At 33.3% G+C, this 24,871-nt stretch overlaps 1 protein-coding gene across 2 annotated transcripts in view; it reads right to left on the bottom strand.

Moving 5' to 3' along the window:
• The window catches only part of Myo61F (unconventional myosin 61F), a 56,095-nt gene that overhangs the window by 22,143 nt on the left and 9,081 nt on the right, over window positions 1–24,871 (bottom strand). The window lies entirely within an intron of this gene.

Raw genomic sequence — 24,871 nt, 5'->3', positions numbered from 1 at the left:
ATGAGTCATAGTGAGATTGTGTGTTTATGTAAATTTTAATGATTTCCACGAGTTGATTTCCTATATATTCTCATATACCTTATAACTGTACTAACAACTTTGAAAGAAAACAGTTTTAAGTCAAATGTTCACATTAATCAGTGTTTGTAGAGCCAGTGAAAATATTTTTTGCTGTGATGAATCCACTTTATTTCTGTTGTAGGCTTAAAGTAAAAAGTACATATTTAAGCATATAATATATATTATTATTTATATTATCTTATTTGGACTAGTTTCTAATTTGATATTATACTTAAGTCAAAATGAATTAACTTTGAAACATTTTATTGATTTATAGATCTTTTTTATTTATCGATGAGAGATTTAATTACTGCGTATCTTCTTTATATTATAATTATTAGTGGGTGTTAATCACATATGTATTTGTATAACGGGACTGTTGATATATCGTGTCCCCGTGTGGGTAGTACGTACAAACATCCGGATTCACTTGTAGGTCATACGAATATTTGTCCTTTGTAAAGTTCAATGAATCTCTCTGTAACTTACCATTTAACGATTGTGAACTTTTGTATTACCAAATCGGGACAATAGATCTTTGCAGAGAACTGCTGGTAAAAGAGTTAATTGTTTTTCGGTAACAGAACCTTTGTATAGTGGTTTCAGTACAAGAAAATACCAGAATAATGTTGAGAAAATCATAGAACTTAAAAATTCTATGGGGATGTGTCGCTAACTCGCTAAACATATGATTACGCACGATCTTAAGGTAAGTACTAATATGTAATTTATTGGTATAGTTTTGGCCCATGAATATAATAATAAATATGTAACCAGGGCCGCGCCACTACCATATTAGTGGAAAGGAAACCCACATTGCAGCATAGGTACAATAAGTCGTATTTACCCGACACCTAATACAATGGCTTAAAAAAACTAGATTAACTCGGTACACATTCAACATCTATAAAGTAATGTAGTTTAAGCGAATTACACCACTTATAACTCACTTTACGACACAATATGTACTCGTATGACACCAATGAGATCGCACTAAGAACAAAAGCTAAATGCCCCACGTTTCTTAGAACATTAGGCTAGATTGCACTTGTCGAGAACAAGTGAAAGTACTAACACATTACTTAGAAAATGATTGTTTGGAAGACTTAGGCTATATGGCTTTAGGGCTGTGGATCTTCACTTTTAAATATGATATTGAGGACGATCTTCACCTGTTTGATGTTAATAAGATGTGTCAATAGATGTTATTAGAAATTGAGATTTAATGAAATAATCCGTTAACATGAATTATGTTTTGCAAAATGATTTGTTCAGTCTTATATTAGTTAAGACTTCATAACATGACAGCGCAGTAATTAAAATTTTGTAGTAATTAAAGTATCACGCATGACAACATTATTTGGAGGTTTGGATCTAATGCTTGCAACCTAACTATTGTTCTTATTGTGACCTATAAATCAGTGGCTTTATAAAAGTTCGTGGAAACACTAGTTTCAATAGGTGCATAAGTCAACTTTACGTGTTTTCGTGACTAAGTAAATAGTAACACAATGAATAAATAGGTGTTTGACGAATAAAGGAAACGGCTTACGTGTTTAACGTCCTCACCTTTCAAATGAATTTCGTCTAAACCACAAGGGACTTGTATAAAAATGCCAACCTTATAATTTGTGTACTGAATAAGAAAATCACGCATCTTACAGCCATTGTTTGCTGGAAATTTTACGTTACACTCTACTTGCATACAATTAGTAGTCGTTCTCATTACCAATGTAGAACTGCAAACTGGCTGAAATACGGTTATCCTCATTTGAATAGATGACCTTTATGGCTATTAAGCTGTATAAATTGAAGGAATATGATACAATAGTTCATGGGGTGCGTAAATGGGAATGCGAGGGGACACATTAAAAGGATAAAGTAGGGATGTTTTTGAGGATGTCCTTCAAAAATGTCAGGTGTGTAGTTTTTGCAATTGATAACCTCTAAAGGGAGTTAGATGTTCGACCATAATTGGTTGATTCTAAAAAGGTTTTCGCTATCAATTTGGTTGTAGGAATGACGGTATCTTCTAATTTGTTATCCTCCTTCCACGGCTTTAGGGTAAAGACAACATTTGGATCATATACGACGGTTAATTCATATACATATATTAATTGTATGCGAAATTAAATAAGCCTTTCCAGATATCCCATTACACAAAAACTTTCGCTTATTTTGTCCATGTAAAAGATCCATTTTTAAGAGCGTTTAGCCTGAACCCAACACGGCAATGTAACCAGATAGGGAGCAAAACAAAAGGCTCATATGACTTGACGTAACCAACACTATAGTGGGTCTAACCGGTCGGCTTTCGAATGTTCTGGAACTTGGACCTCACTTTCTTAGCTACTTTTATTTTGAGAACCCAGTATCGAATTTACATTTTAGAAGTAATCAAAAACTGTTTTTTTAATAGCAGTTATTTAAAAATATTTTTTTTATTATTATACTACTGGCTAACACTGACGTCGAGAATTCGGAAAAAAAATAAGTCGTTTTTAAAATGTCTTGTGCAGTTTTTATCTTAATATATTAAACCTTTGTATGATGTATTCAAAAGCCTCTTCCAAAGATTTCCATTTATCTCTATCTTTGGCTATTTCAAGCCAACCCTGTCCCGCTGTCCTTGCAATATCGTCAACCCATCTGGCACTGGGCACCCACTTGCACTTTTTTGCTTATAACTTCTTTAATTGTTAATTTAGGGCAAAAAGTTATGGAACATATTTGTAAGCAAAATAATTTACTACAAATTATGCTTTCACAATTTTATTGTAAGACGCATAGTTTCTGAGATATAGCAAAAAAAGTGTTTTCCAAGATGGCGGCCGGGGGACAAGAGTGGCAACCCCACAAACTTCAAGTGAAGCTTCTATTGACCCCCCCTACACGTTCCAAAAATAAAATTGCGTCCTCTAAGAAATGCAATATTCGGCCCTCAAATTGTAACATTTCGATGGACTATATGGAAAGTGTTATAAGTTGTATTGCTTCAAATATTTCAGTGTGGTAGAGTATAACTAAAGGAGAGAGAGTCATGTCTGACATTAAAAATATAATGGCTTGATTAAGATAAACTAAAAGCTTCCAGGCTTGCTAAATGAGTTTTGCATTAAGCTTTTGAAGACTCGATGCATCTCATGCATCACTAAGTATGGTAATTTATAACTCAAAGAAAGTAGATATACTACAAATGTCAAGTCCTTGATATGTTGCTCTTTGAAATGCAACAGATATTGTAACAGTCCGATAGATTTATGTTAATGATAACACTCAATAAGTTTGTTGCAAAATATTGCAACTTTTGCTAACATTCTACTGTGTTGAGAAATTAATGGCATGTGATATTGACTTATGTATGTAATGGGACTGATTTATTTATTACATTTTATTAGTTTTTTCTATTTTATGTGTTTATTTTTTAAATGTAATTTATTGCTTTGCATTCTAGTAAGTTTCTTCGAATTCATTTTTATTTTACACTGCGAGTCCCCTTCTTAGATAAGTAGGTATATCTTTCGAGAAAGGTAGAGGTAAGTTTAATATATTTCAGTTTCATTTTCTTTGTGACTATAGACTTTTTTCCTTGTTGAAACTATGATTTGTACATATTTATTACTAAGTCAGCAGAACATAGTTGTTAAGACATAAATCCCGGCAAGTACCACTCGATAGTTCACACTCGACGCCTACACACTATCACGGAATATAACAAACCACTACAACTTCCCAAGTGTGAGATTTAACATGAATTTACTTTACTCAATTCACGCTTTGGAAACCCGATAGTACAGGCAGAGGTATACTTCAGTAAGAACGGCGAATTTAGGGGGACTGCGTTACTGAAAAAACTCATTAATGTAGAATTTCCGTTTGCCGTTTTTATTGTTAGTGTCATACTAAACTATGAACTGATATTCCCAAACGTATAAAATCCTGCAAAAAATCGGAAAGCACGTTACTTACGCAACTTTGCCCGATTCGGAAATTGAATGGAATATCTAGACACTTGCAGTCACATACATGAGCAAGCCCGGAGGCAGACTAACATTGTTACCAGAATAAAAGTGCAGGTCCTGTATGACAAGATAATGTATGAATTTTATGGAGCAAGGTAAGCTTGCAAGGATCGTACCAAATAGCGTGCTCTAGTCTCTGCTTTAACCTCATGGGAAGAAGGCGTGATCCTATGTACATACGAGTATGTAGTTTAACTCCTGGTTTCTGAGTACATTTAGCGGTAGTATATCTATTCAATTGCGTTTTTTTTTGTATGAGTTTTAACGCTATTGAATAGATAAACTGTCGCTAAATATACCTAAGAAACCGGGGGTAAATTCATTACTCACGTTGTGTAGACAGTCAGTGGACAAGACGACCTTAACAAAAGAATGTAAGTAGGTAATAGAAGTTGGCGCATCTTTCATCATTCAAATGCAGTAGCCTTGAATCAAGCAAACGAATTGGATCGACGTTGTGCAACGATTACGCTAATGTGATACAATGTTTTATTAATTATACATGATTTTGTTGCACTTTTGTTCATTATTATTGTGAAAGTGTAGTCATGTATAGATTGTAAAGGTGAATGCTTCGGAATGTCTGTTTAGAAGTCTCTTTCTCTTTTTGTTTTGTTTTGAAATCATTTTATTGATTTAAATCAAATGCTAGATTGAACTTTTGTTATTTGCAAGGTCAGAATTTTAATATTTATTTAGTTTACTGTAAAAGTTTTAGAGTAGGTACTTATAAAATAATCTCTAATTTTTTTCAACGAACAAGATTGTCAGAAATTTCTACCTATTACTCTTCTTCCCGTAGTTATGAATAATATAAATAATAATTGGAATGTTAGTCGTACTTCTCAGTTTTCCTAAAGGTTTAGTTTGCTACGATCGATTGCAATGGCAGTCGGCCAAGTCCTTGCTCCATTTAGCATTTAGGTTGTGCCTGAAATAGTGGTGTAAAAAGCGCCTAGGTTACATTTATCCTGTACCTAACTACAAGGCAATTGTAGAATAATTTAAAATGACTTTTTGAGTCTAGTGGTTAACATGGCCGCTTCGCCAGCATATAAGATCTTAGGTTTGATATCTATACCGAAAAAATATTGGCGCAGTGGTTAACGTGATCACTGCAATAACCGTAGCGCTACGTGTAATCCCACCCAGGACAAATATTTGTGTGATGAGCACGAGTATCTGTTCTGAGCCTGGTTGTTAATTTATCTATATAAGTATGTATTTAGAAGAATATAAGTATGTTTATCAATTATTTGGTTACCATAGTACAAGCTCTGCTCAGTTTGGATTAAAAAGACTCTGTGTGAGTTGTCCAATGATATTTATATTTATTTTATTTGCGTAATCATTATATTTGTTTCGGATCTAATTGTTTCTAAACATGAACGACAAGTTATTTAATTAATGTTATAGTTATTTATTAAGAGTTGATTGTCGTATGGTTGGCCAGGTATGGCGTCAGGCATCCTACGCGAGCTAGATACGGCACGCGTTGACCTCAGCTCTTTGTGTGCAAGCTACAACTACGACTGTACGACATTGAACCATGTATGTGGTTCTCTTTATACCATTGTAAGTGTCGAAATGAATGCCTGCTATGACTGCGATTGTAGAGCTTTCACTGTGAAGCAAAGGTTCAAGTTTTGGGAAGTTGTATGTGTATTCATAAATATTTTTTACCAAAATTATCCAGTTAACTCACTTTTTTTGTTCTATTGAACGTAGAAGGATTAAATTCAGAAATTGTTAAATACAATCATGATATTTCCAATGAAAACTACAACCTACATATATTCAATGCAATGACGAATGACGTGCATCAATAGGAATGACCGGCCTAAATGGTTTCCATGATTTATATTATGAATGTGTCTAAGATATATGCGAGCAGCCGAGAAGTAAGGAGAGGAGCTATGGAGACGTAACAACAACGGCGTCTTCGCTCCGTCACCTGTCTGCACTTCCTCTTAATATCTTTATGTTTATTCATCTATATCCTCAAAACGGGTTGTGGATATTAAGGTAAGTACACAATGTTAATGGGCATGTGCTATATTCGATGTGATAATTATGCATATAGCTACAAAATCACCTATACGACATCGCTAATTTGGGATATAATGTAAGCCTCTGAAAGACCCTTAAACCCACTAAGATACTTCATAAGGTTTCCTTACAGACAGTTTGCACTTAATTCTGTACGTATTTTCGGTAATCGCTTTATGTACTTTTCGTAATTGACATGTTTAATGAAAACTATGTCATTATGAGTAGATAACTTGTTAGCCATTTTATCACTAATGGGCACTTTCATTATTGATGCACGTCGATATTTAATTTCTGACTGATCTAAAAGATACATACATGTACAAAAAATAAAGAAGGTTTGCGAACCTAACTAAGCTATGTTGATTTCAAAACGAGTTACCTCAACTTGTCATCGAAAATAGTGTCACAGGTTAAAAATTAAGTTGTTTGAGTAAATTGACATCTTTCTAGAGAACATTGTAAAGATACAACCTCTATCTATATATGTTTTACTCCATAGAGAAATATATCGTGATGTGATCGTTAAAAGCTTCATATAAACAGCGGTCCTATTAAGTGGTGCCCTATTATGGATCAATATGTCTGTTCTCGTATGACATCATTATGTGTCATAGCTAATTTTGTGCCTAATGGCATATATCTAATGCTGTGGTTGTTAGTGCATGTAGGCATATGGGTCATAGTCTGGGCAGTTCCGAAATCATATCCAAACCCTCTTATTCATAAAAATATATGAAATTATGAAAGGCTTATAAAGTGTTTTGGTTCTTTCACTCCTTAGCGAAATGAAAAAGAGAAAACATATTATAGTAGTTTTTAAACTAAAATAGGTTTCTAGTGTGTTTATAAATAAGATGGTTAGACTTTAGCGTTGCATGATAAGTTTCGAATATTATTTGAGGATTAAAGCGATTATTTACTTCAGTTTGCTTATTTTTATTACGAATGTGAAATTTAATTTTGTATTGCATGCTTTGAGCTTTGATCCTGTGTTGTACGATGCGTTGTTGGTAAATCCTTTGAAATTGGTTATTGAATATGCAGTGAAGCTTATTTATTTACATCTTGAACTACGCGTGGAGGGGAAATCGCGTCAAGTTCAGATAGTAATGTTTAAATAAAGTAGGTATAGAGTCAGTACTCATAAATAAAGCTCTTTTGTTACTTCGGGGGAATAACTAAACAAGTGTCATACACTAATTATAATTTAATATCACATAGTAACGGGACGGCCAAGTCTTTGTTCCGTTGAATTTATTTTAAACCCAAAGAGGAAGCGGTAATATTATAATATATTGTACTTACATAGTAGTTATCTTAAACTAGTATTTATGAACAATAACCCTATAACCACTGCCTCGGCTGAACTTTAACGACTTTGGCCTGGATTCTTGTCTAAACATCTTCTAATCCGGGTTTATTTAGTCGAGCTAACTTTAGTAAAACAACCGGTAGTGGATGTATACGATTATAGAAGTAATAATCTCAAAGTACATACAAACTAGTTCGCTTTACATGGGACTAGTAACAATGTCAATCCCATGCATTACGGGACTAGCCAATTCCCTGATACCGGGCACACTACCAAACTCCAGGTTCCTATAAAAAAAATGTTATATGGAATGGATGACACAAGCGCAGGTTCGTAAAAAATGGCATATTGAGGTAAGGCCTATACTCAACAGTGGGTAGGAGTGGTCCTTTGCACGATCGGGAATAGAACCGAAGATCCTATGGTCAAGAAGTCGTATACACTGCGGTTAAGTTCCATTAAATATCCTATTTCGTAATTGAACGTGAGACTGAGTAGGTACTTAGTTTACAGTAACTTATCTATACTATCTATACTAATATTATAAAGCTGAACAGTTTGTTTGTTTGTTTGTTTGTTTGTTTGTTTGTTTGTTTGTTTGCCCGATTTGGAAAATTCTTTCAGTGTTAGATAGCCCATTCATCGAGGAAGGCTTTAGGCTATGTAACTTCACGCTACGGCCATTAGGAGAAGAGTAGCAACGAAAAATAAAAAACGGGGAAAATTCTCTCTTATGTGACGCAAGCGAAGTTGCGCGGGTCAGCTAGTCACTAGCTAAAGCAACATATAACAAAAATACACTAAGTAATATTATAATGTAACAAATTATACAATTTAAGACCTAGTAATCTACATAATATTCACAAGGTCGGTTGAAATAAAACATAAAAAATCGCAAACGATTTGCAATAACGATAAAACTCATATCATACGATTAACATTTAGATAAAGAACTGTTGTAATATGTATCATCAATCGTTTGCATACGCAATGAGGTAAGCAGAGAAGCTGATTTCGATTTGATAGCAGCTTAGACTTGGGACACACATATTCGGTTTGGCAATATTTATAGAATAACAAAACCGATTCGACTCACTTGTTTGGTTTGTGCCGATCGGGTTCATCTACACATCATTTTGCCGCCCGCTTGGAACGATTAATGCCAAACCGAATATGTGTGTACCAAGCCTTAACGATTTGATCTAAATTTCTTAATAATGCGGTTCGAAAGGTTGTATTTAAAAATGCATTGATAATTTGTTGTAGTGTTGAGCAATGATATCCGAAGGCAATGGTTTTGTAGCTGATAAAGAAATCGACTGAAAAAGTGACTGACATATTGTCCGGTGAATTATATGTACTTTATACATAATCATTTAAATATTACTTTATAGCAGGCGTGAAACGAAAAGTACGAAACCCTTACCCGACTTTTGAACCTATAGAAATTTGGCTGAAATTCTGTAACTTAAAAATAATCGTGCCCCTATGCATGGCGTGTTTCTAAAAGAGTATTTTCAAACCAAACATTCAAGCAGTCAATATGACTCTCGTATATAAATTCCTCAGAATATCGTTAATATGCTTAAATAAAATAATATTTTATTGTAATTTAAGTAATATTTGCTTAGATAAAAAGTTTATATTTAACTAATATTACACATTACTAATGTTTTAACACTAACATATAGTTTTTAAATAAAAGTCGTTATTTTATTACAAAAGACATTCTCTATTACCACGTGGTTTGTAATCGTTGTAAAAAAACTGTTTACTTAGTAGTAATTAAGTAATGCGTGTTTTTAATTGCCTGAATTAACGTGAATGGCCAATTAGTATGTTTAATGTAATCGCTGGTGAGCTGTTTGGTAACAAATGACCGTGTTGTTTATTATTTGTTTGTTGATAGGCTAAGAAATTATTATTATTTATAGCTTTATAGACGATTAATTGATTATTACCTTTATTAAAAGAATTGATAAATACTTTAGGAGCAGCAACTCACGTTGACAAAATTATGAAATATAGCTGACCCGCGCAACTTCGCTTGCGTCACATAAGGGAGAACAAAATTTTCCCCGTTTTTGTAACATTTTTCACCCGTACTCTGCTCCAATTGGTAGTAGCGTGATGATATATAGCCTATAACCTTCCTCGATAAATGGACTAACTAACACTGAAAGAATTTTTCAAATCGGACCAGTAGTTCCTGAGATTAGCGCGTTCAAACAAACAAACAAACAAACAAACAAACAAACAAACAAACAAACTCTTCAGCTTTATAATATTAGTATAGATTTATTTGGTTAAATAATTTACTTAGTCACTTTTTCGCGTGATTTAAGAATGAAAAGTGGATGTGCACTTTAAGGTCAACATCCCAGGGACTTTAGCAAACTAGATGACGTCTGATATCGAAATAGGATTAACAGAGAGTTAAATTAAATTAATTAAATCAATAAGTTAATAAAAATTACACCAAGGAACGAAATAACTAATTAATAATCTATTACTAGTAGGTATTTCCTAACAGTAGTAATTACATACAGCATAATCTGTTGCTAGCAGAAATCGTCAGTACATAAATGAGTATTGACGTCAATAAATAAAAAGCAGACATACTTTCATTTATCAAGATAAGTTAACTTATCAAACGCTTATCATCTCGTGTGTGTTGTAAAACCGACTGATTTGATAACTAAAGCATTTTTATTAGTCGGCAAACTTGTTGAAAAACATGACCAATCATTATTTTTCAATAGTATTGAAATGGGTGTAAAATTTATTTTTGATTTGACCTTAGAACCAAATTTGACAGGCTTAATGAAGATTAGAGGAATGGAAAGTTAAGTAACAACAGACGCGCGGTTAGATCTCTGAGGTTAAGTTACGCTTGCCTAGGCTGTTTTGTGGATGGGTGGCCATATTATACATACTGATTTCTTACGTGATTCGGAAGACACGTTAAATTGTGGGCCCGGGATAACACTTTCATAGCTTCGATAGTCGTTACCAGTCAATCAGGAACTTTAAACTGACAACCAGTGATAGCGAGCAGTATCATGTAAACTAGGTAATTGGGTTGTGGATTTCCACTAGACAGTCGCTACATGTAAAATACGGGTACTCGGCTGTATCGGAACTGGAAGCCGACTCCAATATATTTGGAAGAAAGGCTAGGCCAAACAATGAAGATTGGTAATAGTCATGTGTCATTGTAACACACGTTTAAACGAATAGAAGTCTAAATCTCAACCTATTTCAGTCATCGTAATATAAACTAACATATGCAGTTGACTGATACCTATCGACGAGCAGTTTGAAACGGTTATACTGTAACGAATGTACGTTACATGTAGACATGGTCAATCATTTGTGCGTAGTAAATACACGAGATTATTGTAAGAACATTTTCAGAAAGGTTTTAATGTGGTATTTGTATGAAATTACGGCGCGGCGCGGGCGGTCCTGTATGACAAGATGTATGGATGTGAATGTGGCCAGATAAGTTTGTTTCGTACTCAGTGGTGTTCTTTGGTATCAGTCTACCCCTTTGGGAAGAATGTGTGTATGAATTTCTCGTTTGCCGAATGTGTAGTCAGGAGATTTTATCATATTAAATGTGAATAATATTAAAATATTAGTACTTACATATTCACATTGAGAAGCCAATTCTCAGGCTTTTGAGGTTTGAAAAACTTTAACATTAGTTTGTACACTAACCACACAAAAAAAAGAGAAAAGATTGAAACAACAGAAAACAAATACTCGCTATATTAATACACTTATTTATTTAATTTAAAAGAACACGCGAGGAATGTAACACACAACAATAGCGAATAAATCATATTATTTTAATACATTTAATATTTGAAATAGTTGAAGTAAATTTGAAGGTTAACACGTAATTTCTAGCATTACACACATAACTTACATGAACATTATGCAACTGAAATTCAGTTACAGTTAAAATACTTGGTCCAATTCGTAGTGGTGTTTGAAGATCCGTTTCGTAATCTGTGAGAATAAGCGGTGGATGTCAAAATAAAATATAAAAGAACTGAGAATTGTTTTAAGGTTCTATACCTCCTAAATAATAGTATAAACTTTATCTTTTTGTCTTGGTACAGTAGAATCTTTTCTTCTTTTAGGATTCAGTCTCAGATACAATAACGTAGTAGAAGAAGTTAAGATGCTTCATTTCATGTTTTAAAATGGAAATGTTAAAGTTAAACATTATGTCCTCTAACGTTGTGAACGCAGAAGAAAACTTTTTGCTTTTAGCATAATAAGATTAACGAAATTCTACAGCAAAAAAATTACGAAATGATGAAGATTCGTCAAAGAAACTACGTCCTTGATAGTTAGTTATGTTATATAGTTTGATATAATTTAACAGCCTTAACCTTGAGCCTTAAAATAGCACTTACAAAGTATTTAATTAAGTAGAAACCTACCAAGTGCCTTAGTAATAGGTTTTTCGTAACACCTAAGTGTGTCTGCTATCAAATGTCCGAGTTGGCAAGTACAATTAGTACTGCGTAAAGTGATGGAAGAGAGTAGGTACTAATGATCTCATTATGGAAGGTAAATTCTAATTATTGAATATTATATTTAGTTCTGGGTAAATTACGTTTGTGAAATTCCTGCAACACAGGTAAGTCTCTCTGGGCTGTTTACCTGTTAATATACTAGAGAGAGTTATGCGTGAGTAATGACCCACTTTATTAATACTACAATAATAATTATGTCAGTTTTTAAAAAGACTTTATTACAAATAGTCCTAGTGAACAATATGTAAACAAAGTACAAGCAGTAAGTCAGAAAAAAAAAAATACACGAAAATCGGTTTAGCGCCTCTGCCAGGCTCTGTTTAAACTATTTTGGGAGCAGATTTTAAACGCCAACCTTTCGATACTCGACAGTACCGAATGTAGAGAATTGAGCAAGAGGAAATCAATTTTAGAGAGTTCATTAGGTAAAATGTCGCATTTAAAATTCGTGGCGGAAGGCATATGGCTGACATTTTTTTCACCTTTCTCAGCTAGTTGACGAAAAAATCCGAAATGTCAGTGACACACATGTTGGATGACTAAGTGACCGTATAATTTATTGCCTTCGCTGACTCCCTATAAAAGGTCGCGAATACGGACGAGTATCTTGCTCTCCTATAAAAAAGGATTTTACACTCGCTTTACGGGTATTGTAGATATAAGTTTACAAACAGATTTATGTAGCTACTAGCTGAATCGGCTAACGTTGTTTTGCCATGTAATTAAAAAAATATATTAAATATAATTTAATTTTCTTTTTTGTGAATCTAAACCATTCTTAGATCCCCTTGAACACACACAAAAAAAATCATCAAATTCGGTCCAGTCGTTTAGGAGAAGTTCAGTGACATACACACTTACAGAAGAATTATATATGTGTATAAAGATTTACGAAGTATATAGAAACCTGCATAAACTGTAAATTATACTAAGAAATTTATGTACATAGTTCTAGTTTCTTATGGTCACTAAAAGCAAAATAACCGGCAATATATTTCCTATTAACATAATAGTCACTTAAATATAGAATACAAATGCACAGCAAACCATACAACTAAAATAAATTTCGGAAAACAACAAACATACATACATAATCCATACAAACAATGGTGTTAAACAAAACGTCTTGTATGAAGAGCTCTTTCACCAGCTTTCACGCTTGACACATTTACTTTCACCTTTCAGGTTGTAGTCCATTGTCCTTCATTGAAGAATAGTAGGCCTACTGCGTTTCTTTAAATCGAAGTTTCGATGGCAACTTCAATATAAGAATCATGGTCAAAATGGTTTTTTTGTTTCGTGCTTTCATGAATTAGATATACATAATATTATGTTTAGAAGAATGTCAAAAAAGTCTTTGAATTTTCTTCGGTTTGGTGTTGGTTACTTAGCACTATTTAGCAGTCGAAATAATGCAATTATTCAACATTTTTTATTTTTTTATGAATAAGCACTGTAGTCGGAATTCAATATTAAGCCAGGACCGCCACCAAGCTAAACGAGCCAAAATATTCTTAATTAAGAAAATCATGGTGAGTAAACATCAGATTTTTTTTTATTTCGTTGAATTACAAAGAGACTTGCATGAAAAGATCGAAGTTAAACAATGTGGTGTAGTATGTGGACGTTTAGTGCTAGTAAAAGTAAGGAGCCGTGCTTTAGACTTTGAGAGGCATTTAAAACATACGTCAGTTAGTCAGTTTGTTTAGACGGTAGTCGTTAAGTTGTTTAAGTTAGTTCTAGGTATAGGTTCCGTATTGTTTGTCGTGGTAGGTTATTTCTGTAGATTATAGCTACTTTGATTCTTAGCTTGGTATATTATAGCTTAACGACCTGTAGTAAACAAGACGGTGTTAAAGCAGCCGTTTTCAGCGCCGTACATTTTCAAACAGTCACTATTACAAGCTACTACTACGTGAAATATCTTATACATTGAGGACTTAATACATAAGTGTGATTATAAACAAAGTTAACTTCACATATTTCTTCTTTAAGTTGATACGAGTTGACTTATGCCCGGTGTCTGAGTACATTTAGCGGTAGTTTATCTATTCAATAGCGTTTTTTTTTGTATGAGTTTAAACACAGTTGAAAAGATAAACTACCGCTAAATGTACCTTAGAAACCGGGGGTTAGCTCCTGAATCCTTTTATATGTGAAACGTCTGATAAATATTTGGAAAAATATTGGTTACATGTATTAATGGTACTCTCCAAATAACGGCTGTGAAAGTGTCATACACTTAAGTCATTTTTAAACCGATACATTCTTAAGTGTCCATTTGTGACCTTATATGATAATAAATGATTTCTTGATAAAATTATACCTACAAACTTTATATGACAAGCACGTGCGAGGGATATAAAAACTACATTTGGAAAGTTTACTTTGTTAAATGTAGGTAAAGGTATTGTTGTAAAACAGCCGCACCTTGGTAATCTATTTTGTGTTAGTGCCCCAGTGGACATGAGCCCATTAAGTCGATGCAACCATGTGAACGAATGACATGTCGTACTGACCATTTTAAATGGGATAGGTTTTGTTAATTGCTTTTTGAAATTGAACTTTTACAATCGCGTGAAAACATGACTTCCGTTTTTTACTTACTTTCATGTAGGTACGTAATGTATGCCATAATTTTCCGGTGGAGAGTGTATGTTTTAAGGAAAAGAAAAAGATATCTTGCTAAAAAACTTAATACTTGCATTAGAATTTATCAAATTTATTGCATACTTATTATATCCGAAGGCAAGCAGGCAAAGAAAATGCAATAGTAGTTTGTGATTATCCCAGATCTTCTGTACTATGCATGAAGATACAAAGGTGCCAAAGTGATTTCGAGTTTCAGTACAATATTTCCAGGAAGACCTACTATACAATCATCCATAGCGCTCATTCACCAGTACATTTCACAATGATTCATTCACATATTAAACAGTGAATATGAAAAGAAAGCTTGCCTGAAGGGTCGGAACAGTGATGGGATATGACCGCGCCTTGCCGCGCCCGCGACCTACATCCGACGGCCGCTGTCAGCCGTGTGTGATTAAGTGACGTCACTACCTGTCTTACGTGTAAAGTGCAATAACACTATGTATTTTTATGATAGACTAGTTTTTGCAACTTTGTAAGTATGTTTCTTATATATTGTAACTTGCATGCTAAGTAAATATCTTTTGATGGCAGATATATTAGTTGATGACAAGATGTATGGATGTGAATGAGGCGAGGGAAGTTTGTAAGGACCGTACCAAGTGGTGTTCTTTGGTCTCTGCCTACCCTTAAGGGAAAAAGGCATGATATAATTCACATAATTATGATTTGTATAATTGTAAAAACATTGAATAGTAAGCACATTGATTTGCTAGTGAGATAAAATATCAAAGTAAATAGTAAGATACAATGGCAATTATGCTAAAAATAACCCCATTAACCTACTGTTCAGGGAACAGTCCACACCTTTTTAATTAAGGGTTAATTTTATGGAGCGTAACGTAGGTAAGTGTAGTTTAATTTCCATAGGGAGAGGTGTTGCCATATTGACTGTCGGTTAACGCGCTAAAAACAATACCTAGTTACATACATACATGTTATATTAAAAAAGCGAAATGTTGCATACACTTTTTGGTAAAGTTAAAAACACTTGACAGATTTTTATATTTGTTGGTTATGGCTAACTTCTCCGTTTGTGTTTCTTTCTTGAAATAGCATACGCATTCCATTGAGGAGCTTCTTTAGAAACTCAGGAAAAAGGCAAAAAAATATCAGGATTTTTTTTGTAACCAATGATAATAAAATTATTCTGTTGAATTCCAAAAAATATCTTTGCTTTTGAGGTATAATCAGAACATCAGAACAGCGGAAGCTATCGTCTATAACGGAAAAATCAACAGAACTAAAAGCTAGGTAAATAAAAACTGTGTTACATTACAAAGATTCAATCAATCAACCGAATCGGTAATCTTTTTGCCTGCCTGTCAATGTGTCGTTCACCGTTAGGAAACAATCGTGGGAATTATTGTATAACTTACAACGATAATAAATTGTTGCAAGTATGTGCTTGTTTCGTTATTAATAACTATTTCACTTTAATATGACAAGTTAATTCGTATCACGAAACGCTGAACTTTTCGCGACAGATTTTAGTTCCGGGAGTTTGGCTTTTGAACATTGCAACTGTTGATGAAAAGGAGGTCTGTATATACATTTTAGCCGCCGCATACACACTAGTAACTTTAAATGTGAGGTTACATGTCTTAGCCCCAGTTTCTGAGGTATATTTAACGGTAGTTTATCTATTTAAAAGCGTCTAAGCTCATACAAAAATTACAATTTGAACAGATAAACTACCGCCAAATGTACCTCAGAAACCGGACATATTAAAAACTATTTGTGCCTCTTGACGTGAGGCAACACATGAACATATTGAACATACATAAGGTTACACACCATAAGACAATCAATTATGATTTATTTATGTAGGGATGGCATCAGAGACTTATGTAACAGTCATAATATTTAATTGTTTATATCTTTAACCCGTGCAACTTCGCTTGCGTCAAATAAGAGAGAATGGGTCATATTTTTCCCCGCTTTTGTAACATTTTTACTGGTACTCTGCTCCTATTGGTCGTAGTGTGATGATATATAGCCGATAGCCTTCCTCGATAAATGGGCCATCTAACATTGAAATTGTTTTTTAAATCGGACCAGTAGTTCCTGAGATTAGCGCGTTCAAACAAACAAACAAACAAACTCTTCAGCTTTATAATATTAGTATAGATAATCCTGACCTCCTATAATATTGCTTCACATGTAAAATGACAACATGACCTGTTAGCTGTTACGCGTGAGTGTCTTAACGTTTCGGTATATCTTAATTAAACATGTAAGATGATTATCTGTAGTTTATAGCGGCCTAATGTAATAAATATAAGCCTGGAGGCTGCAGATGCTTGATTTACTGTATGTTGAATAGTAAATAACGGTATAGTAATTAAAGGAATGTGAGTGGCTCTGTATTAAGTTGTATAGACTAGAGTTGAAGATGATAAAGTAATTTTTTTTGAGAAGATATCTTAAAAATCCCTACCTATCAGCAAATTTGGTACAGTAATGTGTTCGTTTTAAAATAAAGGCTTGTAAAGTAAACCTTATTATGATAATTTCAAGACAATTTTTTTTCGTAATTGCAAAACCACTAGTAAAACTTTTCCTTCGCATTTTTGGAAATTTGTAATGGCATCCTTGACACTTTAAGCTGCCTCGTCCAACCTATAATGAAACAGGAACTACGTTTTCAAACAGGATAAGCGGTGCTTAGCATCCTTTTCCATGACGTAAATGACGCAAGCTTCCTCTATGCAAAGTGTAATCATAGTGCGTTGCACTTTGGACGTGACTTCTGTTTCTAAGAGTTTATTATTTAGACCTTGATTGATAAAATGTATTGTAATATAAATAGGTCAACAATACAACTACTAGTTTGCTGTTCTAAAGCCCGGTTTCTGAGGCACATTTAGCGGTAGTTTATCTATTCAAACTGTCACTTTTATACGAGCTTAAACGCTATTGAATAGATAAACTACCGTTAAATGTATCTTAGAAACTGTGGGTAAGCAATACGTAACTCTTCAGTAATCTATAGCAGTTCTGCTTAATTGCGAGTTTACTAATTCTATTTCTGAATGTAACTAAATCCTAGAGGCGGCTTTCGGGCGGCTTGAACAACTTTGACACTAGGTTGACAACTAACCATACGATAGATATATAGAGAGGGATTGTTACAAATTTCCAGTAAAGCGGAGACTTATAGCGGTCTTAATTCAAGTATATGGTAATAAATTATTCTCGTTTCTTGAATACCCAAGCTCTCTTCCTAACATTAGACGTAAATAACAGTATATACTTGACAAAATACATTTATTTCTATTTCCGTATTAATGCAATAAATGTTATTATTTCCTTATTTAATTCTTAGAATTACTCTCATTTCGAGTAGAGCTTTGCATTCAAATGACTCTACATAGGACATCCAGTTCTAAAATAACAATCTCTAACAGTAAACCACAAAAGTTATCTAGTCATCATCAGTCAATACACTAACCTAGGCTATTGTCACTATTTTTTGCACGTCTAGTTCCTTGTTACTAATAAAGCACAATCGGAAACTGGTTTTGGTAAGCTACATAAGATCTGTTACATTATTCGATACAGATAATGATCGAGACTTTTTGAAACAAATAGCAATGATCACTTTTGTAAGCGTATTTTTGAATAGTGCGATCGGACCTTAATATCAAATACTTTCTTAATAATGAACAGTGGAGGCTTTATAAGGGTCTTCTTTATGGGTATTACTAGATTCAATAGCGTTCTATGTGTAGTTAAACGCTATTGAATAGATAAACTGCCACTAAATGTACCTCAGAAACCGGGGATTAAAACACTCACTCTTTCATATAGGCAAGTTTAATTATTAAACTTTGTAATCAAAGAAACAATCGTTACATCGACTCTACCTTCGTCAATACAAAACATTCAAATAAGGTGGTATTTGAATAAATCCTTCCAAACTTTCTTGACAGTGGGTTATAAATCCTAATTCGTTAGTCACCGCGAGAGATGACATCACACATCCTTCGGAGAAACGTGACAGTTTAGCAGATTGTTCGCGATTACGTTACCTTGCCGTACTCAGTTCTAAAGAATATTTGATAAGGACATGGCTTACCTACAGTAGAAGAAGGTCTTAAGTAACTTTATATAGTATTTTTAAGTTGTAAGACAGGGAGATTTTAAAGGAGAAAAGGGAAGTCTTTGTTCAGTACAGGAACACGCGTACCTATGAGTTGATAAAAAGGTGTATTGTCGCGGTTATCTTGATTTCACTCCGGACAGGACTCACTAGTACCTAACTAATTAAGAGAACGGTAAGAAAAAGAGCTTATATACATTTATACGTTGTATATAAATGTGTATTCTTTCTATGTATAGGAAGCCTAGTGCCAATACCTCTTACTAACGACTTGGCTACTATAAAGAAATTCCTGCTTTAAAACAAAGATGAATATCCGCAGTGCTAGTGAGTATGTGTGGTTACACATGGAATTGGAGTTATCAGGTAAATTTGACCATTATAATATTTTTACTCCATTATTGTTTAATGAGGCGTATTTTCCATTGATCTGGTTATTATAGTTATATTAGTTTTTAACAATAGTGTTGATAAAAGTAGCTGTATCTTAAGGAAAAAATGTACTTTACGTACGGTTTTGAAACTCTCATGTTAATAGGTTTGACAATTAAAACTATATAACCTTGATGCCTTGACCGATCGCAGTCTTAAATTACGATGTGGCATTTATACTGAATTCTATAGTATTATTATTAATTTTCAGGTATTAACCCGTTTGTTTAGGTTCATTGTTTGATACAACAATACACAGAATGGAGTGAATTTTCAGTTATTGTCATTTAGATTTCAACAATGCTATAGAATCCTTACGAGAATGTCAATGTCCTTATGAAGTTAGTTAGCTCTAGTTTATGAATTATTTTATAAGTATACTAAAAGTTATGGGTTTTTTTGCTTGTAATATTACCTTCCCTTCCAGCCTTCTATATAGTCTAAATTAGCGGAAAATATAAAATTTTGACGAATATTTTCGTAGATTTTCATTCGCTAGTGTTTAAATTTTACAGGTCATTTGTTGCTGATAAAGAGAATTTATTAAAAGAGGTCCTTATTTATAATGACAGCTACCATTTCAATATGTTTACCAAGTAGGTGTATCATTTCCTACTAACCTACATGTAAAGACTATAAATATAACGGAAACTGGAAACACAAAGTTTCTAGCTAAATTGACATTGTTGTTTGTTTCTTAAAACAATGATGTAGTCGTCCTGTTTGGTACAACTTATACATTATACATAGTATATACATATTTCCTTACAGGAATTAATAAGATTACATAAGGAAACTATTTAACATACTTATGGTTGTATGTTATTGATATTTCCCGTTCCCTGTTTACTAAGGCTGGGAAAATTAGACTTTTTTTATTAATTTCCCATTATTGTAGTATGGGAACTGAGTTGTCAATTAGATGATGTTGGCAATTGTCAATGTAATGTAGAATTGACGGTAGTCGCGCATTTACAAGACAATACAGTTGTGAATAAGCTGTTAGAATTTTATTCGATTTCCTAGTTCAATTGTTTGTAAGATTGTGGAAAGCGAAGACTAGCTTGAGACATTATCCCGTTAGATACACTCATTGAAAAAATGTCTTTATAGAAACGTAAATAACACTGTGACAGATGTTCAAGAGTTATTAAAGAGAGTTGTTAAACTGAAAGTATGTAAAGTTGTCCTCAAAATTATGCGTAAAATGAGTCAAAGTTGCAAATATCGGCGTGTCCCAATATGTATATATTATTTAATACAAATCATTAATTCAAAGTCTATTTCTTATATTTCTTGCGACTCTGATAACACTTCAGATTGGAAGGTAGAGAAAAGATGCAAAGGTAAGAGTAGAGAAGCCACTAGACAGATGTTTTACTCGCTATTAATTTTTCTACATATTTTATTAATTTGATTTATGACCGTAAACAGCCGAGTCGATCTCGGCTTACGACGGTGCATATTCAAGTATGTTTAAAGCATAGAATTCACAAATTAAATATTTATTTTTATTGTTATTAGTGTGATGATCATAAACTATCGGTTGATGAAACAATAAATTAAATATTATAATACAGTGATATTCTCACGATGATTAATGATCATCTAATAAACAAAACAAGTTGTGGAATCGTCTAAAAATCTCACGTGAATACCAGTAGCATTTATTTACATAATTATTTATTTAATTTTCTCACAATACCGGTTTTTCTAAAGTAATTAAAGTTTTTAACTAAACGTAATGTTGCTTGGTATGAATTATTAAAGTTTGGTGCATACTTGGCTAGCAACGTTAGTGCCGCATTGATAGCGTATCAATTAACAAGTAAATTACTTGTGACCCAGTGTTTGTGTTTATAAAGATCAGGAACAGTATTTATTGTTATGTAAGGTAATAAAGATAATTTAGAATTAAAAAAACGTTATTTTCAAGTTGTTTGTCCAGCTATTAACTCGATAGAAACGAGGTAGTTTTGAAAACCTTTTTAATTTAATTCGTGGTATTTTCGAAATTATCATAATCTAAATTAGGATAAGCCAGTTTTTAGGAAATTCTGATACTTACATGAAAATTATAGTAGCCATAATCTGAGCGTTATAAAGACTATAATCGTAAGAAGTGTATCTTGAACTAGATCAATTAAAGAAAACGTGATTAGCACACAATAAAATAATCATTTTCGAGGTAAAGTTATGTAAATTTATTGAATTTAACCTTAAAAGATCGTTACTACATCGTAAAATTTCTTCGTCATCGATGTGTACGTAGTAAATATTGGAGTGGATATATTTTATATATCAGTGACATTGTGCGAGCAAATAAAAGCATTATTGTACAAAGTTTACTTAGCTGACGACACAGTGAATCATAGTGTTTTCATAATTACTACTTTTTGTTCTTAACGGCTGTCGTTAACGCCTGTACGGGTATTGATAGATTTAAAATTAAATCGTAGTTACAACATAGTAGTAGACAAGACACTGCGAACTTGCTAGTCAAATGGTGCTTCATATTTATGAAAATCTAACTCCATTTGTAATTTTATTAGCTCGCAGTGGTATTTGGTGGCAACTGCTTACATTGCAGTACGGTGGCAACGGTGGTACGCAAGGAGCCCTAAATCCGATAAATCGAGGTTAAAAACGAGGGTTTACCTTTTACCAACATGCGTTTGGTTTAACATACCTTACTTGTACTGTGTATATAATGTGTAACAAAATACTGATTACAATTACCTATTGTACGACGTGCCTATTTGACATACGCGTAGGTTAAGTAACTTGATTTACACAATATAGTGAAATAGTACTTGAAAAATGTTTCCTAATTAGTAGAACTAGAAATAATTGTAACTTTTGGCCTTCATATTCTGTGTCCTCAAAAACTGTTTTAAATACTTTTGATTCACAATTAATAAGTCAATTTTATATGTATTTTTGTTTGCACGTATCGTGTTTCGAAATGGTTGTTTCTAAGAATTTTCTAACATGAGAACTTAATGATATTGTTTGACCCGGAAATTGTGTCGGTAGCTCACGATAAGCATACTCTACTAAGACTATTGTGACAAGTTCCAATCAAAAAGATAAACTTGGAATGGAAATCATTATTGATAAAACAACAGCTCTTAAAAGTTATCTATAAGTTCTCGAATACAAATGAAGCTACGATAAAACTATCATCACACGCATACAAACATACATACATATAACATATGTGTGTGATGGCATTGAATCGAGTGCCCTCGCCTATCTACCGTTCTATGGCTCGCTACATCAACACAAAGCCTTTCTTCATATCGAAACATCGATAAACATTATACTTCGGCTATAATAGCCGGCTTTTTACTGAGGCTAATGGAAAGATGAATAAAGGAATGTATCCTCTAAGACGGAGGTCAGATGGTAGCCGATCCGTGTCAGTAATAGCAATTAGAGACATCGGATTTAAGACCTTAACATAGTTTGGATAAAGGTTAATGGAATTAACCTTTCTTGGTGTTGATGTTGACAATTCTCTAAAAAGTTTTTGTTAACACAGACCGACATAATCATGATTGAAATAAAACTATATAATAATATGGTTTTGACTTGGCTGCCTTAGAACAAAAATATCAATCACGATTACCAAATTTTAGTAATCTTTTCACGTATTTAAGGCAGTTGTTTGATGACAATAGCTGGCGTTTACGTCACTTCCTAAAAAGACGAACCTCGCGTTCTAAACGGTACGATATTACTTCAACATTAATTGAGTTTGACAAAGTTTTGTACCTATAAACTGACTTTAAACTACTTAATCTATAACTATTTAACTTTTTTATAGAAAGAAAGAACAATAAGAAGGCACCTTAGTTTTTGCTGAGACTTGCAATAGTACTCTGATATTACATCCGGTATTATTATGTTTACAAGCCTTAAGACTTACACAGACAGACATTTAATTTCCTGCAATCATCACTGGGTAATAACATTCGGAACATGAGACATGAATTAGTGTTTGGAATCATAAGTCAAAGGGGCAAACAGATTGACATTGTTATGGCTATTCTTAAGATCATGAGGTTCTGTATAGCTATTCTTGAGATCGAACATAGTCAGTTGTGATAAACAGCTGAAAACCAGAAGTGGGTTCAGCAACTATTGACACAGTCATTCTTTAGATGATAGGCTATTTAAGTATTTAGTGACATTAAGGCATGGCATAACTCTGGAAGAATAGGGTCCCAATAGATTTCAGGCCGTTTAAGTAGCTTGCGAGGCTTACACAGCTTCAACACTTTGTTAAAGACTAACCATGTGATTCCTTCACGTAGAATCTATCACGGGGGATAGACCCACAATATACAATTTGTCTAACTGCATTATGCTTATTGTTTTCTGCCGAAAACATGATCAAGTTTCGTCGCTCTTAGAGGTTTTATCCAGCACAGCAGTGGAACGTATGTAAGAGAAGGACAATCATAAGAGTATAGTATATTATACTTACGCAAGCCTTGTTTTGATATCTAGACAGTATTAGAGTGGTGTTAGACATAAGATAGATTGTCTCTTGTCTCGATATTTGTTATGTCTGCATGGACATCGTGGCCACGACTGAATCGACTCGCAGATCAAACACGATTCTGTTTATAATCAAACACATATTTTATCAGGCGTAGGAACTAAACAGGTAAGGTAAAAATCTTCATGGACTCATGAGCAAGACAGCTAGGCCGGAGTTTACTAATAAGTAAGTATAGGCAGTGGGCGTAATCCTAATCTAGTCAGTGATAACTAGTTTCAAAATACGTACTTATCTCATTCGTTAGCGTAAACGTCTTGAATTTGGGATGATTAATCCAATTTACTGCGTTGAACAGTTTAGGAGACTTATGTAAACTCCTGTTAGCACTCATTTAATGTCTCTAAATCATAAAATACTTTGAGATTTCAATAAAATAATCAAGTAGTTGTATGTTTAAAGAAAGTTCTTAATTCATTAATATTCTTAAGACATTCCTTTGCATAATAAGACCTAGAATCATTATATTTCTAGAGCTTGACCGACTAAAAATAATGTGCTTGAACTCAGTCGTTGTACCTTTTATGGGGTTCATGAGAGTTCAACAAATTGCAAATGTAATTATAATACCATACGCTATAGAAATTGTAGGGCGATTAATAGAAGAAATTCCTCATTTGCCGAGGTTATAAAATACTTAAAAGGCTTCTTTAAGTAGTTGATAAATAAAGTTTTCCTATAAGAGTACTTGCAGGAGATTACGATTTTCAAACGAAGGTTGAGTATAAGCACTTGTTTTGCATTTATTGAATCTCGTATTCATTGAAAGTAGGAAGGCTTTAAGACGTTTAATGCCGCTACTTAAACTCAATGATTCTCGAATCCATAAACCGCATTTGTAGAAATCGTTGATTATGTAGGTATATGTGTTTAAACGTGTCTTCTGTTTTAAATTAGACTTTTGATAAGAGGATTCGTATAATTTTATATCGATACCTAAATACCTATGCATTTTTTTTTTGAGGTTTAAGGATTCTATTTAAATAAGAAGGCATTAAAAAACTATATCGTAGCGAAATATATTGAAAGCTTCAATTGATATCGGTTATTTTGCTCTTACAAACAAAAATATGCGAAGAAGAAGGCATTACGAAATAAAATGTGAAAGTATTTTAT

The sequence above is a fragment of the Anticarsia gemmatalis genome, chromosome 13 (assembly GCF_050436995.1).
Source record: "Anticarsia gemmatalis isolate Benzon Research Colony breed Stoneville strain chromosome 13, ilAntGemm2 primary, whole genome shotgun sequence".
Classification (NCBI taxonomy): Eukaryota; Metazoa; Arthropoda; class Insecta; order Lepidoptera; family Erebidae; genus Anticarsia; species Anticarsia gemmatalis.
Note: the sequence above shows the minus strand (reverse complement) of the source record. Positions and strands in the feature narration are given on the sequence as shown.